At 36.3% G+C, this 20,916-nt stretch overlaps 1 pseudogene; it reads right to left on the reverse strand.

The window, feature by feature from the left end:
- Window positions 1-523: 523 nt before the first annotated feature.
- Window positions 524-612, reverse strand: LOC122897710 (annotated as a pseudogene).
- Between the last annotated feature and the right edge of the window lie 20,304 nt (window positions 613-20,916).

The raw sequence follows: 20,916 nt of genomic DNA on the forward strand, positions 1-20,916 counted from the left end.
TGGCAAGGCTTAAAATAGTATGTGACCACCAAGCCGACACTGCAGGAAATATTAAGGGGGGTTCTATAAAAGAGGGAAACTCCTAGGAATATCGTTGAACAGAAGTATATAGACAATCTACAGAAAGAAAGATTTCAAAGGTAACACGATATCAATAAAAATGTATCTATCAATAATCACTCTCAATGTGAATGTGTATAAATATATGTATATGAACTATATAATATATATATTCTATGAAACATATATTTATATATAATACACATATATAATATGTATATATTTATATATAATATATAATATACAAAATTATATAAAATATATATTATATAAAACATATATCTATATATAATACACAAACATAAATGTATAAATATAAATATATGCAATATATAAATATATAATTATACATTTATATAATTATGTTATATAAATATAAAATATATATAATATATAAATATGTAATTTATATACACACACACTAAAATAAGGGTAAACATGATGAAGGAATGAAATATGGCTGTAAAGATGAAAATTTTTAAAATAATCTTAAAAAGGAGTTGATAAGAACAGATACTACACTTGATCTTAGGCAAAAGGCCGAGAAGCGGTTGAGATCAGGAACAAGACAAGGATGCCCACTTTCACCACTCTTGTTCAACATAGTATTAGAAGTCCTAGCAACAGCAATCAGACAACAAAGAGAAATTAAAGATATCAAAATTGGCAATGAAGAAGTCAAACTCTCTCTATTCGCAGATGACATGATTCTTTATATGGAAAACCCAAAAGACTCCACCCACAAACTACTAGTACTCATACAGCAATTCAGCAACGTGGCAGGATACAAAGTCAATGTGCAGAAATCAGTGGCTTTCTTATACACTAACAATGAAAATGCAGAAAGGGAAATTAGAGAATCGATTCCATTTACTATAGCACCAAGAACCATAAGATACCTGGGAATAAACCTAACCAAAGAGGTAAAGGATCTGTACTCAAGGAAGTACAGATCATTCATGAAAGAAATTGAAGAAGACACAAAAAGATGGAAGACCATTCCATGCTCTTGGATCAGAAGATTAAACATTGTTAAAATGTCTATACTGCCTAGAGCAATCTATACTTTTAATGCCATTCTGATCAAAATTCCACTGGTATTGTTCAAAGAGCTGGAGCAAATAATCTTAAAATTTGTATAGAATCAGAAGAGACCCCGAATCGCTAAGGAAATGTTGAAAAATAAAAATAAAGCTGGGGTCATCACGTTACCTGATTTCAAGCTTTATTACAAAGCTATGATCACCAAGACAGCATGGTACTGGCATAAAAACAGACACATAGACCAGTGGAATGGAGTAGAGAGCCCAGATATGGACCCACAACTCTATGGTCAATTAATCTTCGACAAAACAGGAAAAAAATATACAGTGGAAAAAAGACAGTCTCTTCAATAAATGGTGCTGGGAAAACTGGGCAGCTATATGAAGAAGAATGAAACTCAACCATTCTCTTACACCGTACACAAAGATAAACTCAAAATGGAAAAAGGACCTCAACATGAGACCAGAATCCATCAGAATTCTAGAGGAGAACATAGGCAGTAATCTCTTTGATATCAGCCACAGCAACTTCTTTCAAGTTATGTCTCCAAAGACAAAGGAAACAAAAGAGAAGATGAACTTTCGGGACTTCATCAAAATCAAAAGCTTCTGCACAGCCAAGGAAACAGTCAAGAAAACCAAGAGGCAACACACGGAATGGGAGAAGATATTTGCAAATGAAAGTACAGACAAAAGGTTGATATCCAGGATCTATAATGAACTCCTCAAACTCAACCCACACAAAACAATCATATCAAAAAATGGGCAGAAGATATGGACAGACACTTCTCCAATAAAGACATACAAATGGCTATCAGACACATGAAAAAATATTCATCATCTCTAGGCCTCAGGGAGATTCAAATTAAAAAAAAGTTGAGATATCACCTTACACCAGTTAGAATGGCCAAAATTTGCAAGACAGGAAACAACATGTGTTGGAGAGGATGTGGAGAAAGGGGAACCCTCCTCCACTGTTGGTGGGAATGCAAGTTGGTGCAGCCTCTTTGGAGAACAGTGTGGAGATTCCTCAAGAAATTAAAAATAGAGCTTCCCTATGACCCTGCCATTGCACTCCTGGGTATTTACCCCAACGGTACAGATGTCGTGAAAAGAAGGGCCATCTGTACCCCAATGTTTATAGCAGCAATGGCCATGGTCGCCAAACTATGGAAAGAACCAAGATACCCTTCAATGGACGAATGGATAAAGAAAATGTGGTCCATATACACTATGTAGTATTATGCCTCCATCAGAAAGGACAAATACCCAACTTTTCTAGCAACATGGACGGGACTGGAAGAGATTATGCTGAGTGAAATAAGTCAAGCAGAGAGAGTCAATTATCATATGGTTTCACTTATTTGTGGAGCATAACAAATGTCATGGAGGACAAGGGCTTTTAGAGAGGAGAAGGGAGTTGGGGTAAATTGGAAGGGGAGGTGAATCATGAGAGACTATGGACTCTGAAAAAGAATTTAAAAGGTTTGAAGTGGTGGGGGGGTGGGAGGTTTGGGTACCAGGTGGTGGGTATTATGGAGGGCGCAGATTGCATGGAGTACTGGGTGTAGTGAAAAAATAATGAATACTGTTATGCTGAAAATAAATAAATTTTAAAAAAACATAAAAAAAAAAGGAGTTGATAAGTTGGTTGGGAGAATAAGGAAAAAGAAAGTAGAGAGAATTTGCTCAGGCTGGAGACTAGAACAAAGCCCTGTGCTAGATTTAGGGTATATTTTGGTCTATTAGAAGAAATTGTATCCCAAAATTTTTTAGAAGAAACAACCCTATGTATTTACAAAAAATAAAGTTAGATACAATGAAGGATAAAATATGATTATAATAATGAACGTTCAACAATTTTTTTAATGAAAGGTATTGTTAAGATAAACTAGTTAAAAAATGTTAAAAGGGGAAGGAGTAAAAGTTAAAAGAAAATAGAAGAAGAAAAATATAAAATTAACAAAAATAACTTTCAATGACTAAAGAATCACCAGGAGAAAACCATGAATTCCTTGCTTTGCTTTCTTCTCCTCTGAAATTCCGCTGTTCTCCTTGATCAGTGAGCTTGGTCTTGCCTGGATTTCTTGCTGATCTTCTGGGGGAGGGCCCTGTTGAAGTGATTCTCAAGTGTCTTTTCCTGAGGTGGAATTGCACTGCCCTTGCCAGGAGCTAGGCTAAGTAATCTGCTCTGGTTCGCTTTCGAGAGGTTTTGTTCCCTGATTGCTTTCCATGGAATTCTGGAGGACGGGAATGAAATGATGGCCTTCCAATCTCTGCCTGAAAGAGTGGAGTATCTGTTCTTATCAACTCCTTCATTTTTTCTTTTTATATCTCATTTAGGTGTAAGATTAGGTTCTTCATTTGAGATTTTTCTTTGTTCTTGATGTAGGTATGTATTGCTATATATTTCTCTCTTAGGACCATCTCTGTTGTGTACCAGAGGTATTGGAATATTGAGTTTTCATTTCTATTGGTTTACTTTTTATTTCTTTTTTTTATTTCCTTGCTAATCCATTCATTGCTTAGCAGCATGTACTCTAACCTCCATATATTTGGGGTCTTTCCAATTTTTTTTCTTGTTGTTGACTTTAAGTTCCATAGTGGTATGTTTGGAAAATATATTTGGTATGATCTCAAACATTTTGTACTTGTTGAGGCTGGATTGGTGACCTAGTATTTAATCTCTTCTGGAGAATGTCTCATGGGCACTTGAAAAGAATGTGTATTCTACTGCTTTAGGATGGGGTGTTCTAAATATATCTATTAAGCCCATCTGATCCAGTCTGTCATTCAAAGACATTGTTTTCTTGCTGACTTTCTGCTTAGATGATCTGTCTGTTGAGGTACAATTATTGTATTATTATTAATGAGTTCCTTTATATTTTCTCCTAATCATATTATATATTTGACTGGTCCCATTTGGTGCCATTAATATTTATATTTGTTTCGATCTTCTTGTTGGATAGTACTTTTTATTATGATATGTTGCACTTCTCCATCTCTTAGTGCAGTCTTTGTTTTAAAATCTAGTTCCCTGATGTAAGCATTTCTACTCCAGCTTTCTTTTCATCTCTATTTGCATAATAAATGTTTCCTCATCACCTCCCCTTCAACCTGAAGGTGTCTTTAGGTCTAAAATTAATCTCTTGTAGACAGCATATAAATCAGATTGTTTTATTTCTTCTGATATCCTATGTCTTTTGATTGGAAGACTTAGTCCATTTACATTGAGAATAATTATTGATAGTTATATACTTAGTGCCATTGTATTGTTTTGTTCTTGTTTCTGGAGATTTTCTCTGTTCCTTTGTATTCTTTGTCACTTTTGTTCTTTCCTTCCCACTCAAAGAGTCCCCATTAATATTTCTTCCTGGGCAAATTTAGTGGTCACAAACTTTATTATTTTTTTTTCCAATTTATTTATTTTCAGAAAAACATTATTCATTATTTTTTCACCACACCCAGTGCTCCATGCAAGCCATGCCCTCTATAATACCCACCACCTGGTACCCCAACCTCCCACCCCCCCGCCATTAGTTTTTATTTGTCTGGGAAACTCTTTATCTATACTATTCACAGTGACAGCCTTGCTGAATAGCATATTCTTGGATGTGTATTTTTCCTATTTATCACATGGAATATACCATTATCTTCTGGCTTGCTACATTTCTGTAAGTTGTGGACTTCTTTTGTCTTGCTGCTTCTAAGATTTTTTTTATCACTAAATTTTGCAACTTTAATTGCAAGATGTCTTGGTGCTGGCCTGCTTTTGTTGATGTTGATGGGAGTTCTGTGTGCCTCTCAGATTTGAATGTTTGTTTCCTTCCCCAGATTAGGGAAGTTTTCAGCTATGATTTTCACAATTAATTATTCCACCCCCTTTTCTCTCTCTTCTTCTTATAAATGCTGTTATATTTGATGGAGTCACTGAGTTCCCTAAGTCTATTTTCCTGATCCATAATTCTTCTTTCTCTCTTTTGTTCCAGCTTCATTATTTTCCATTATTCTATCTTCTATATCACTTATTTGTTCCTCTGCTTCTTCCATCCTTTTGATCATTATATCCAGTCTGTTTCAAGTCTCAGCTATTACCTTTACATTTCTAATTGTTTTTTAACTCTTTTATCTCTACAGTAAGGACCCCCCTGAGGTCTTTCATTCTTTTCTCAAGCCCAGTGAGTATCTTTATGATTGTTGCTTTAAATTCACCATCAGTAATGTAACTTATATCTGTTTCAATTAGGTATCCTGCCATGACCTTTTCTTGTTCTTTTATTTGGTATGAATTCCTCCATCTTGGCATTTTGTCTGTGTCTCTGTCTTCTGTATGTTAGAAAACCACGTTATGTATCCTGCTCTTGAGAGTAATGGCTTTCTGAGGAAAAGGCCATATAGTGCCCAGGGCCTGGTGCTTCAGGGAATGTCTGTGTTGTGTGATGTGTGCACTCTGCTGCTGTGTTTTGTCTTTTTTGTACTTCAGGCCAGTCATCTGCAGAGGCTCTCCTTGCCTTCAGTAGATAGTGTTTGGTCCCTGTCCCCATTGTGCTTAGTTTTACTAGATGTTTTCTAGTATGCTTGTTAAATGAAGACTGATACTACTTCCATTAGAATTGAAGCCTTGCAGAACTCTCTGTTTGGGAGATGTAGTGTGCATAAAGGTTTATGTTGGTCTTCTAGGAAAGGGGCCTGTTGCAATTGGACTTAGGCACACTTGCCTTAGAAAAGCACTACTAGCAGAGTGCGGGGGGAGGGAGATGATGGTTTCACAACCAGTGTTGGCACTGTGTTGTTCACAAAATGTTATGTTGTGGGTGGGGCAGAGACAGAGACATGGTACCATCCATGTCTCTAGAGAGAGGTCTCTGTGTTTGCTGCATTCACAGAAGCTTTCCCTGTAAAGCAAATAATCTTCACTTATATGTCCCAGGCATTTTTCAGGTCACTATTTTCTTGCTATCTCTGGATTGCTTGCCTGCCTGGAGCAGCACAGTGCACTTTGGGCTCTATCCAAGTCTTCTGACTTTTTTTTTTTTTTTAATTTCTTTTCAGTGTAACAGAATTCATTGTTTATGCACCACACCCAGTGCTCCATGCAATCCGTGCCCTCTATAATACCCACCACCTGGCTCCCCCAACCTCCTACAACCCGCCCCTTCAAAACCATCAGATTATTTTTCATAGTCCATAGTCTCTCATGGTTCATCTTCCCTTCCAATTTTCCTCACCATCTCCCCATGTCCTCCATGTTATTTGTTATGCTCCACAAATAAGTGAAACCATATGATAATTGACTTTCTCTGCTTGACTTATTTCACTCAGCATAATCTCTTCCAGTCCCGCCCATGTTGCTACAAAAGTTGGGTATTCATCCTTTCTGATGGAGGCATAATATTTCATAGTGTATATGGACCACATATTCCTTATCCATTCATCCATTGAAGGGCATCTTAGTTCTTTCCACAGTTTGGCAACTGTAACCATTGCTGCTATAAACATTGGGGTACAGATGGCCCTTCTTTTCACTACATCTGTATCTTCGGGGTAAATATGTAGTGAAAAGTCTTCTGACTTTTTAACTCCAAACTTGAGGGACTTACTCTGGTGGGGTCCTTTAATGAACTCCTGGGTAAGAGTCTCAGTGTGTTGGGATAGATACAAGTTTGACAGAGAAGGGCAGTTGCACCAGAGTGCAGGGTTGTAGGATTTGTAGCAAGCAGGCTAAACATCCAGTGACAGGGGTAAGAAGACCTCAACAAGTCTCTCTGCACATATGCTGAGGGACAGGGGAAATAAATGGCACCCACAGCCTCTTTTGTTCCAAGAGAAATGTTTATGTGAATGTTACCTCTCACAGATGAGCTCCAAGAAGAGGGAACAGTCTTTCTTCCATTTGCCTTGGGTGATCCTCAGATTATGAAATCTGCTCTAGGATTTCTCTGTAGGAATAAGGCAGTGCCCTTAGAGCTCTAGTCCAGCCAAACCTGCCAACCTTTAAAGCTTGTCCTTGAACCCTTCTGTTTGCAAAAACTCATGAAAATCATTCCCTCTCTTTTACCCATCCACTGGCTTACCTGTGCATTTAGATTTCTTTCTCCTTTCCTGAAACCAGGGCTCACTCCCCTCCACAGCATCTGCAATCCATTTGTCCCTGAAACCATGTCTCTGCATTTCTTACCTTCTTTTATGTGGTCTCTTCTCCCCTCTAGTTGTAGAGTCTGTTCTGGCAATCCTCACATTTATTTTTTGGGTGTTCAGAATGATTTGATAGTTATCTAGTGTGTTTGAAGAAAGAGACAAACCCAGGTCCTCCTACAACACTGCCATCTTATCTCCTCACCCAAGCATGTAATCTTCATCTTTTAACAGGACTATTTACTCCATTAAAATTTATTGTAAATATTGGTATATTTGCATATTTCTCTATAATATGTCTTTTAATTGTCCCAACTTCTCTATATTTTTCTCTCCTTTCTTGACTGCTTTTGATTTATTTTTTCTTATTATTTTTTAAAAAAAGATTTTACTTATTTATTTGTCAGAGAGAGAGAGAGAGAGAGCATACAAGTAGGGGGAAGGGCAGAGGCAGAAGGAGAGGCAAGCTCCCCATTGATCAAGGAGCCCAATGTGGGACTCCATCCCAGGATGCTGGGTTTATGACCAGAGCTGAAAGCAGATGCTCAACTGTCTGGGCCACCCAGACATCCTATTTTCCCATTACTTTTTTTTTTTTACCAATTTAAAATGTATATACCCTGTACCTATTGCTTATATGAGAACCCCCCAAAATGTAACATGACTACTTAATTTTTGAGTGGCTAAATGAATCAGTGTCATTGAATTCTTCCAATCAATTTAAGAATCATAGAATAGGGGGGGTACCTGGGTGGCTCAGTAGGTTAAAGCCTCTGCCTTCAGCTCAGGTCATGATCCCAGAGTCCTGGGATTGAGCCCCTCATCAGATTCTCTGCTCAGTGGGGAGCTTGTTTGCTCCTCTCTTTCTCTCTCTCTGCCTGCCTTTCTGCCTACTTGTGATCTCTGGCTGTCAAATAAATATAAAATTGTAAAAAAAAAAAGAGTCATAGAATACATTAAGAACAGTCTTCCCTTCCTACTCATGTGACTGTTGTGTATTTTGTTTTTGTATTATAAATCCTTGAGATATTATTATATTAGTAGGGTCAATATTTACTGGTATTTTTACTATTCTTGCATTTCAGTCCTTCTATCTGGGATATTTTTTCTTCTGCCTGAAGTACTTCCTTTGATATTTGTTTTAGTGATGATCTGGTAGTATAAATCCTAATATATTTCTATTAGATTGTAATTTTCTTTATTTTACTGACATTCTTAAATTACACTTCTCCTGGGAATAGATTTCCAGATTGACATCTACTTTTTAATTAAGATACAGTGTTATATTAATTTTATGTGTGCAGTGAGTATTATCAATTTTTTTAACTTTTAATTTTCATACTCAGAAGCCTGAGAGTGCTAATAATAATATAATACAAACTCTGAGAAAAAGGGCCCAGTCATTTCTAAAATTTCCTCTCCATCACTTATAAAAACAGAATATCTAACATCTCTTTTGTAGTTGTTTCAATCCCTGCATTAAGTTGGAAAAAAAAAACTTTCCTATTTTTACCATGTTTCCTTCTTTGTACACCAACAGATAGTTGAAACACTTCATCACTATTTTATCTTATCTCTCTGTTAAGCATGTTTCTCTTGAAACGCTAGAACTGCTCAGATTTATTATTTGTGAGGTGGAAAATGAGGTAGATTTTTTTTCTTATTTTCTAGTCATCTAAGAAAGAGCACACTTAGTTTTATAGTAGTGATTGTTTCCTTTTCTCACTAACCATAGACTTCTTCCCCAGCCATCTGCATCTCTACCCACCCTCACTCTAAGTAGCTGGAAGGAAATTCATTATGTCCTGGACTTTGAAGGGAGCATTTGCTGACATTAGTTTTGCCTTTATAATACCCTTCTACCTCCTGGAAGTAGAGACATCATTAACTTTATTTTAAATGTTCAGGTTTATTGCAGGTATACTGAAATGAATGGAACAAGAGCAGATCCACTTGGACTGCAATACTTTGAGACCACATTTTTATCATTCAAATTCTTCAAAGAGTTAATCAATTTTCTCTAGGTGTGAATTTAGTTGGAAAGAAAAAAAATATTTATATGTTGTCAAATAAAATTTTTAAATTATAAGCAAAAACTGAGTCATGTTGTTTCAACTTCTAATTTAACTAAGTTAACTAATTAAGCCAATTGGCCTAGTTCTTTCACTAAATAGCTTAATCATAGCATTCTATACAGCATTAATATATTTAAAATGTTTGCTTAATATAATCTCTGCCTCCTTTTTCATTACTTTTTTAAACATACAAATATAACATAATTTATAATTTGATTAGCTAATAAATTTAAATAATCTTTTAAAAAATAGTGTTTTTATATAGACTAAGTATATTAACTGGAGCATTTAACCATGCCTTTTTTCCCCTCTTCTCATGCAACACTAACATGAGGAGTTAAACATTTTCCAGATGTCTAAGATAATCTGCCAATCAGATTATTTAATTCTTCTAAGCCTCTGGCAAGGTCCTTTTTTCCAAATTATATTAGCAAGGATCAGAATTTTTGAGTGGTGTTCTGTAGAATATTAACTCCTTAAGATGTTAATATGTGTAATATGAAAGAGAAATATATAATTAATCAAATTTGGCAACACTTGCTTAAGCAAATATAAACAGGATTATCTGTCAATCTGTGCATTTATTTATTTAATGAGTACTTGTGCTCCAAGTACTGTAATCAATGCTGAACAAAGCAGAACAAGGCTTTGCCATCATGCTGCTTAGATTTTAGGGAAGGACATAGATGAGCAGCTAATATTTAATGTTAATATCAGGTAGATTAAACTGCTGTGAAGTATATTAAAGCAGAATAGGTGATGAAGAATGATAGGAGCATAGTTTATTTTAGACAGGAGATAAAAGCAGACCTCTCAGAGAAGATATTATTTGAGCAAAAAACTGTAATGAAAGCTATATCTCAATCGTAATTAAAATTAAGGAGTAATATCTCAAGATTAGGCATTATGTGTGATCCCTGAAACACACTTCGAGAAATATTAGGCTAGATGTTTATTAACCACTGGTTTATGTAGAGTACATGAATCAGTATGATTGAATAAAGTACAAAGTACAAAGAACTCAATTCACATTTATACTTATATTTCCGTATTTTAACATTAGTATGAGTTCCATTTCAGTCCACTTTTCAAACTTAATTCACTTTAAATTTTCTGTGAAATAGATGAGCCAATTCATCTTAATGAGTTTTTGGAAGAAGAGAGACTTTGGGAAGGCATTCTTTTTAAATATTGAAACCTTGCTATTTTTATTGAAATGTCTTTTTCCTTTCTGTTCCATAGGCATTTTAGAGTCAAGAACCATGTAATGTCCTTTTATTTTTGTACTTAGAAGTTAAGAATTCTCTTCACGTTCTCTAGAACAACTTATTTATCTTCTTGCTGGTTCTTATAAAATACTTTTAATCATGAGATAAGTGAGATTTATGCATGAAAATAATTATATCCCCTATTTTTCCATATCTCTTATCCACCTATGCCTAAAGTCATAATTTGATATATTTATCCAGTACTTTTGGGTATGAGGTGCTGTATAAAACATTATATAATACTACCAAATAAGTCATAGGTCCCATTATTTATGAGTTTCTTGTTGAAGACAGACTACATTGGGTATGAACATGTATCACTTATTTGTATGTGAAAGGCAGTCTATTATAGAAGTATATTGTTATAGGGTTATATGCTAAAATAAGTAAAGAGATTTTCATACCTATATATTTGTTGTTTTTGGTGAAGGATGCTAACCTCTACCATAGCTATGAAAAACTATCTATCTAGGTTGGGAAAAGCTAGTAGGGAGGTCAATTAGTCAGTCTCGCTTAAATCCATATTCCAAGGAGGCCCTAGGAAACAGGAACTCAAAAGATAAAGTCTATTACAGTTCTTCTAGAAGTTTAGTGATTTAATTTCAGTCATGCAAAGTCTGGGCACTGTGGGAAAAGCTGTAGTGTTTGTGTTGTGGCCTGAGACAGCCACCGTTTCTGCATTAAATAAATGAAAACTGGTGTCCCTGCTGGAAAAACGAGGTGAAAGAATGCATCCAGGTTGTGATCATGACCTCTTTTCTTAGCCATACCTGAATACATTGAGTTGATTACTTGACTTTGCCATTTGAATGGCTCAGAAACAGTACCTTAAATTCAACATATCCAGAATAGAATACACAGAATCTTCTAAACATGTCCAAACTATGGTCCTCATCATGTTATGCTAGTATACTTCATACCACCATACATAAACCAAAAAGATAGAGTTACACTTGATCGCTTCATTACCTTTAGCTCTACATTCAATCTATCACCAAATCCTGTTTACCAATTCCTAAATATTTCTTGAAACTACCTATTTGCTTTCTTCTTTAATTAAATAAACCATTAAAACTATTATAAAACTTCTCTTGTACTGAATAAAGTAACAACATTCTAAGAGGATCCACTTTGAATCTTGCTTTCTTCATTCATTCTTTTTTTTTTTTAAAGATTTTATTTATTTATTTGACAGAGAGAAATCACAAGTAGACGGAGAGGCAGGCAGAGAGAGAGAGAGAGGGAAGCAGGCTCCCTGCTGAGCAGAGAGCCCGATGCGGGACTCGATCCCAGGACCCTGAGACCACGACCTGAGCCGAAGGCAGCGGCTTAACCCACTGAGCCAATAGGAGAGTGGATAAATAAACTGACATATACAACAGCATAAGTGAGACATAACACAAATATGTTATTTTGAGTGAGAACATCACAAACCCACACCCACACCCTAATACAATTATTAGTTATGCTGAGTCAAAGAAGCTAATTTGAAGCTGGCATATTGCATGATTCCACTTTTTTTTAAGACTTTATTTATTTATTTGTCAGAAAGAAATGGAGAGAGATATAGAGAGCAAGCACAAACAAGAGGAGCTGCAGGCAGAGGGAGAACCAGACATCCTGATGTGGGACTCAATGCCAGAACCCTGGGATCATGACCTGAGCTGAAGGCAGCCACTTAACTACCCAGGTGACCCACATGATTCCACTTACATGAAGTGCTGGAAGTGCTGGAGTAGGTAAAACTAATCTGAGGGGATAGAAATCAGATCAGTGGTGGCTTCAGGGAGTTAAGGGTTGACTGGGAAGGGACACAAGGAAATTTTCATCATGATGAGAATGTTCTGTAACTTGATATATATTCATCAGAACCCTTAAGACATGAGCATTTTACTATATGTAAATTATACCTCAATAAAAAATAATGAATATCTGATCACCTTGCCTCCCACACTCAAATTCAATCATCTCTTATGTTATTAAGGTACGACTAAAATCTTTCATAGTCCCTAAAATATTTTGCTCTTGCTTTCTTTGTCAACCTCAACTCCTGCTGTATTTCCTGTATTCCAGTAGGTCTAATCTTTTTTTTTCAGTTCATCAAAATGTATTTGTGTTTCTTGGCTCCACATCCTTGCATATCCTTTTCTCTCAGCTTGGAATTCCCTCCTTCCTCTAGGCTTTGCTTAGCTAACTGACATTCATTCTTCATATTTCAATTCAAGTGTCAGTTCTTCAGAGAAGTCCTCCTTGACCTTCCTAACTAGGACAATCTCTTCTATTAAATGTTACCCAGTGCTCCTCTACTTCATAACATTAGCATTCCTAGAATTGCAGGATTTTTTAAAAATATTTTTTTCACAAGGTTTGTCTGGATTACTATGTTGTGATCTTCACTCTGACATAGTCTGTGTCTATTTTTGTTTAGAATCTTGTCTTCAGAATCCAACACAATGCATGGAACATGATAGGCACTCTATCTTTGTTTGGATGGATGGATTAATGAGCTTGAAGAATGAATTCCTAATATCTGGTATATTTGACAGGATAAATGAAACTAGAGTGAATAATATAATCATAAAGAAATAAATTATGAAAATAATCTTAAGGAGGTAGGGACCTGAAATTTGTATCAAGATATTGTAGGGAGTTTGGGGTGACACAAAAGAGAAAGTGGAGCAAAAATTCAACAGTGCTGGATCCATACCACAGAACTGTGATTCTTTTGATGAAGCAGCAGTGTTCAGCATGACAGAAACAATAACTTAGAAAAGAGAAAACTTAGAAAACACAGACAACCAATTAGAAAAATAAAGCATAGGAATCATGGAGAAATCTGCTTTGTCTTACTAGCTGGAAGAACTTTTCTATCATTAAACTTTCTATCCTTTAGATAGGCTGCCTTGTAAGGTATCTCACAGATATTATTTAAGCATTTTCTGGATTGCTGTCTGAATGATATGGCAGAAAAACTGTTTACACTAGATTGGAAATAGTACAAGGTGAGTTTGCTTCTATATAAAAATTCCGTAATTTTAAGTCTTGAGGTTTTATCCTTCAGGCACTAATTATTCAGTGAACACATAAAGTGAAAATATAAATAATTGTATGATGAATTGCCTAAGGAGAAGAATGAAATACTTCTGGACTTGTGAAAACCAAAGGTCTCTTCTGGCTGGGGAGACCAAACAAAGCATTTTTATTGGAGAAGTTAGCATTTGAGCAATGCCTTGAGAGTGGATAGAGTGTTCATTAGGCAGAAAAAGAGAGATATTTATGTTAAGTGTATAGTCACAGCAAAGATATGTTGGTGAGAATACACACATTCAAGAAATAATAATAGTTTAGAATGGTTAAGGAACAGATGTACTGTGAGTTTCCTGAGAGATAAGCTTGGAAAATAGGATCACAGTGGTGGATTTAAAATTTGGAAGAATCTTTAGAAATCTTCTAGTTCAAAACCATTCATTTTGTGTAAATAAATTGAGACCCCAAATCGTTAACTTACTTGGTCAATACTATCTTGTTACTATGTGACTGAATATAGCCTTGAACAGCAGTCTGTTAAACAGTTTTTATTGTACTATGTTCTCTACTGTATCTCACTGCCAGACTTGGGATGACTGTAAGAATCAGACAAAGACAGGCAACATTTTATCTGACACATTTGGGGGGTTATGGAAAGATTTTGAGAAGAATAAGTAATATGACTTGTTTGACTTGTCTTTTAGAAATATTTATATAATAGTTGGAGGAGAAAATAAATACCAAAGGATAAACTTAGATTTAGAAGGACGGCTGTGTTCACTATGACCTGTTATCAAAAATACATGTTGTTAGAATTATACATTAGGCAACATGAACTGTGATACTGGAGATCAGGAGGGTCATTAGGTCTAAACAAAGAGATCTGGGATCATCCAAATAAAAGTGATAAAAAGTTCAAGACATGGAATAAATGAAATAAAATAAAATATGATAAATAAAAAGTACAAAATCTGGGCCTCCTGGGTGACTCAGTCATTTAAGTGTGTGATTCTTGGTCTCAGCTCAGGTCTTTTTTTTTTTTTTAATGATTTTATTTATTTATTTGACACAGAGAGAGAGAGATCACAAGTATGCAGAGAGAGAGGGGGAAGCAGGCTCCCTTCTGAGCAGAGAGCCAGATGCAGGCTCGATCCCAGGACCCTGAGATCATGACCTGAGTCAAAGGCAGAAGCTTAACTCACTGAGCCACCCAGGAGCCCCTCAGCTCAGGTATTGATCTCAGTGCCATGAATTTAATCCCTACTTTGGGTTCCATGCTGGCCATGGAGCCTACTTTAAAAAAAAAAAAAAAAAAGACAGAAAAGCCAGAGGATAGAACCTTAAGTAGCTTTCACACATCTGTGTGGTAGGAAGAAACAAGTGACAGAGATAGAGAAAGTGTGGTAAAGGTAGATAAAGAGGAAGGAGAATAATTTGTCACACAAAGCCAAGTTTTAAGAAAAATGAACCTGTAGGAGTATATTCTATGGTGCAAAGAGTTGAAAGGAGATGAATGTTATGTAAAGGCTGTTGATGATATTCAGAAACACCTTTAAAAACACTTCTGTATTCACAGAGTAATACTCTGACATAGGCAAAGAGGAAAACTTGCTTCTTTTCTGCTTCAATAGGACTTAAGTCTCTCTAAATAGAGAATTGCTCAGTTGTCATGAGCGGCCACCAGCTAACACAGTGTCCTAAGTATATCCAAAAGCCACTTAGGAAACTGTCATATCTGAAACTTAGTGGCAGCTGCTGCATGTTTGACAAGAGAAAGTGTCCATTTCATTTTATTGCATTGACTGTATCAGTCCCTATGTAGAGGGTAATTGAATGATATGCTGTTGTGACATACTCTGACTTTCTGGATTGGATTTCTCTGACAGGTATCTTACTCTTCACCCAATTGTTTGAATTGTCAGGGTATAGAATTTATAATCTGTGAAGGCTCCCTTGCTGTTTTCCTCTTAACTTTTTTTTTTTTTTTTTTTAATAAAAAGATGAAGGCAGTACTGGCATTTACACTGTAATTCATAGTATGATTAAGAGAAAACTTAATGTGATTATGACTAGTTCTTTTATTTTGTTTTATTTGGTTAGCATTAAGCTTTCTGCCCACCACTCTGAATGATTATATTTTATATAACCCTTGGGAAAATTTACATTTATTAAAGCTCCATAATTATTATAATGGAAATAATGTATCTTCATTTTATACTATAGGGAACTCACACCTAGATTGCTCCTTTAACTATCTTATCTAGGTGAATCCAGATGCAACTTCTATAGGTCATACACCTTGATTTTTTTTTCAAATTAGGTAATCTGTTTATAAATTTCCACCAAATCATCTTTGAAATTATATTTGTAAAATAACTCTCTAGAATAAGAGTATGGATAATAGAGAATAAAACAAATATTTGCAACCTAGAACTACAATTTTTTTTTTAGAATTAGGAGTTAGTTTTTTTTTTTTTTAAAGAATACAACTTTATTTTTTTAAGTTCAATTAACCAACATTTAATACAACCAACATCTAATACATCCAGAATCTTAAGAGATAGAACCTTACCACTCCTCTAGCTGTTTTTGAGTGCCCCCTCTAACACCCCTCATGCCTTCTGTCTCCTTCTCAAATAACCAATCATGTATTTTATGTTTATCACTTCCATGATATTACTTTTTTTCAATGTATTTATTTTCAGAAAAACAGTATTAAGTATTTTTTCACCACACCCAATGCTCCAAGCAAGCCGTGCCCTCCATAATACCCACAACGTGGTACCCCAACCTCCCACCCCCCCGCCACTTCAAACCCCTCAGATTGTTTTTCAGAGTCCATAGTCTCTCGTGGTTCACCTCCCCTTCCAATTTACCCAAAGTTCCTTCTACTCTCTAATGCCCCTTGTCCTCCATGCTATTTGTTATGCTCCACAAATAAGTGAAACCATATGATAGCAGACTCTCTCTGCTTGAATTATTTCACTCAGCATAATCTCTTCCAGTCCTGTCCATGTTGCTACAAAAGTTGGGTATTCATCCTTTCTGATGGAGGCAAAATACTCCATAGTGTATATGGACCACATCTTCCTTATCCATTCATCCGTTGAAGGGCATCTTGGTTCTTTCCATAGTTTGGCGACCGAGGCATTGCTGCTATAAACATTGGGGTACAGATGGCCCTTTTTTTCACGAAATCTGTGTCTTTGGGGTAAATACCCAGGAGTGCAATTGCAGGGTCATAGGGAAACTCTATTTTTAATTTCTTGAGGAATCTCCACACTGTTCTCCAAAAAGGCTGCACCAACTTGCATTCCCACCAACAGTGTAAGAGGGTTCCCCTTTCTCCACATCCTCTCCAACACATGCTGTTTCATGTTTTGTTAATTTTGGCCATTCTAACTGGTGAAAGGTGATATCTCAATGTTGTTTTAATTTGAAGCTCCCTGAGGGCTAATGATGATGAACATTTTTTCATGTGTCTGATAGCCATTTGTATGTCTTGATTGGAGAAGTGTCTGTTCATATCTTCTGCCCATTTTTGGATGCGTGTGCCTGTTTTGTGTGAGTTTAGTTTGAGGAGTTCATTATAGATCCTGGATATCAACCTTTTATCTGTACTGTCATTTGCAAATGTCTTCTCCCATTCCGTGGGTTACCTCTTTTTTTTTTATGACTGTTTCCTTTGCTGTGCAGAAGCTTTTGATTTTGAAGAAGTCCCAAAAGCTTATTTTCTCTTTTGTTTCCTTTGCCTTTGGAGACATATCTTGAAAGAAGTTGCTGTGCCTGATATCAAAGAGATTACTGCCTAGGTTCTCCTCTAGGATTCTGATGGATTCTTGTCTCATGTTAAGGTCTTTTATCCATTGAGAGTTGATCTTTGTGTACGGTGTAAGAGAATGGTCGAGTTTCATTCTTCTACATATAGCTGTCCAGTTTTCCCAGCACCATTTATTGAAGAGACATTCTTTTTTTCCACTGTATATTTTTTCCTGTATTGTCAAAGATTAATTGACCATAGAGTTGAGGGTCCATATCTGGGCTCTCTACTCTGTTCCACTGGTCTATGTGTCTATTTTTATGACAGTACCATGCTGTCTTGGTGATCACAGCTTTGTAATAAAGCTTGAAATCAGGTAAGATGATGCCGCCAGCTTTATTTTTGTTTTTCAACATTTCCTTAACGATTCGGGGTCTCTTCTGATTCCATAAAATTTTAGTATTATTTGCTCCAGCTCTTTGAAGAATGCCGGTGGAATTTTGATCAGAATGGCATTAAAAGTATAGATTGCTCTAAGCAGTATAGACATTTGAACGATGTTTATTCTTCCGATCCAAGAGCATGGAATGGTCTTCCATCTATTTGTGTCTTCTTCAATTTCCTTCATGAGTGTTCTGTAGTTCCTCAAGTACAGATCCTTTACCTCTTTGGTTAGGTTTATTCCCAGGTATCTTATGGTTCTTGGTGCTATAGTAAATGGAATTGATTCTCTAATTTCACTTTCTGTATTTTCATTGTTAGTGTATAAGAAAGCCACTGATTTCTGCACATTGACTTTGTATCCTGCCATGTTGCTGAATTGCTGTATGAGATCTAGTAGTTTGGAGGTGGAGTCTTTTGGGTTTTCCATAAAAAGAATCATGTCATCTGTGAAGAGAGAGAGTTTGACTTCTTCATTACTAATTTGGATACCTTTTATTTCTCTCTGTTGCCTGATTGCTGTTGCTAGGACTTCTGATACTATGTTGAACAAGAGTGGTGAAAGTGGGCATCCTTGTCTTGTTCCTGATCTCAATGGGAAGGCTGCAAGCTTTTTCCCATTGAGGATGATATTTGCTGTGGGTCTTTCATAGATAGATTTGATGAGGTTCAGGAATGTTCCCTCTATCCCTATACTTTGAAGCGTTTTAATCAGGAACGGATGCTGGATTTTGTCTAATGCTTTTTCTGGATCAATTAAGAGGACCATGTGGTTCTTCTCTCTTCTCATAATAATTTGTTGTATCACATTGATTGATTTGCAAATGTTGAACCATCTTTGTAGCCCAGGGATGAATCCCACCTGATCACGGTGGATAATCTTTTTGATGCGCTGTTGGATCCTGTTGGCTAGGATCTTGTTGAGAATCTTAGCATCCATATTCATCAGTGATATTGGTCTAAAATTCTCCTTTTTGGTAGGGTCCTTGCCTGGTTTGGGGATCAGGGTAATGTTGGCTTCATAGAAAGAGTCTGGAAGTTTTCCTTCTGCTTCAATTTTATGAAACAGCTTTAGGAAAATAGGTGTTATTTCTTCTTTGAAGGTTTGATAGAATTCCCCAGGGAATCCGACAGGTCCTGGGCTCTTGTTTTTTGGGAGGTTTTTGATCACTGCTTCAATCTCGTTATTAGATATCGGTCTATTCAGGTTGTCGATTTCTTCCTGGTTCAATTTTGGTAGTTTATATTTTTCCAGGAATGCATCCATTTCATCTAGGTTGCTAAGCTTATTGGCATATAACTGTTCAAAATAATTTCTGATGATTGTTTCTACTTCCTTGGTGTTAGTGGTGATCTCACCCTTTTCATTCATAATATTATGAATTTGGGCTTTCTCTCTTTTCTTTTGGATTAGTGTGGCCAGTGACTTATTGATCTTATTGATTCTTTCAAAAAACCAGCTTCTAGTTTCATTGATACGTTCTACTGTATCTCTGGTTTCTCCCTCATTGATCTCAGCTCTAATCTTGATGATTTCCCTTCTTATGTGTGGAGTTGGTTTGATTTGTTGTTGATCCTCCAGTTCTTTAAGGTGTAGAGACAGCTGGTGTGTTCTAGATTTTTCAATTTTTTTTAAGGGAGGCTTGGATGGCTATATATTTTCCCCTTAGGACCGCCTTTGCTGTATCCCATAGGTTTTAGACCGAAGTGTCTTCATTCTCATTGGTTTCCATGAATTTTTTCTGTTCTTCTTTGATCTCCTGGTTGATCCAAGCATTCTTAAGCCAGTTGGTTTTAGCTTCCAGGTGTTTGAGTTCCTTCGGAACTTTTCCTTGTGATTGAGCTCCAGTTTCAAAGCATTGTGATCTGAGAATATGCAGGGAATCATCTCAGTCTTTTGGTATCAGTTGAGTCCTGATTTGTGACCCAGTATGTGGTCTATTCTGGAGAAGGTTCCGTGTGCACTTGAGAAGAATGAGTATTCTGTTGTTTTAGGGTGGAATGTTCTTTATATATCTATGAGGTCCATCTGGTCCAATGTGTCATTCAATGCTCTTGTTTCTTTTGATTTTCTGCTTCGATGATCTGTCTAATTCTGAAAGAGGCGTGTTAAGATCTCCTATGATTTGTGTATTCATATCAATATGACTCTTTATCTTGATTAACAGTTTTCTTAAGTAATTGGCTGCTCCCATATGGGAAGCATAGATATTCACAATTGTTAGGTCATCTTGGTGGATAGTCCCTTTAAGGATTATGTAGTGTCCTTCTGTATCTCTGACTACAGTCTTTAGTTTGAAGACCAATTTATCTGATATGAGAATCGCTACCTCAGCCTTCTTTCGAGGTCCACTGGCATGAAAGATGCTTCTCCACCCCTTCACTTTCAGTCTGCATGTATCTTTAGGTTCAAAATGGGTCTCTTGTAGACAACATATGGATGGGTCCTGTTGTTTTATCCAATCTGCAACCTTGTGTCGTTTTATGGGTGCATTTAGGTCATTCACATTGAGAGTGATTATTGATAGATACATTTTTATTGACATCGAGTTACCTTTGAAGTCTTTCTTTCTGTAGTCTGCCTCTATATTTCTGTTCAATGCTATTCTTGGGATTTTTCCTCTTTTATAGAACCCCTCTTAATATTTCCTGCAGTGTCGGCTTCGTGATTGCATAGTCTTTTAAGCCTTGCCGGTCTTGGAAACTCTTTATCTCTCCATCCATTTTGAATGTCAGTCTTGCTGGATAAAGTAGTCTTGGCTGCATGTTCTTCTCATTTAGTGCCCTGAATATATCTTGCCAGCCTCTTCTGGCTTGTCAGGTCTCTGTGGACAGGTCTGACGTTATTCTGATGCGCTTCCCTCTGTGATTAAGGAGCCTCTTTGCCCTGGCGGCTTTCAAGAGATTATACCTACAATTATAATTCCTCAATTTGACTATCAGGTGTCGTGATTTTTTTTTTTTTTTGGAATGTATAATCTTGGGTGGAGACCGTTCAGCCTCTAGTACATGAACGCTGGTTTCATTCACGAGATTCGAAAAATTTTCATGAAGTACTTGTTCCACTATATCTTCTAGAATTCTTTCTTTCTCCTCCCCTTCAGGGA

This window comes from Neovison vison, chromosome X (assembly GCF_020171115.1).
Source record: "Neovison vison isolate M4711 chromosome X, ASM_NN_V1, whole genome shotgun sequence".
Lineage (NCBI taxonomy): Eukaryota > Metazoa > Chordata > Mammalia > Carnivora > Mustelidae > Neogale > Neogale vison.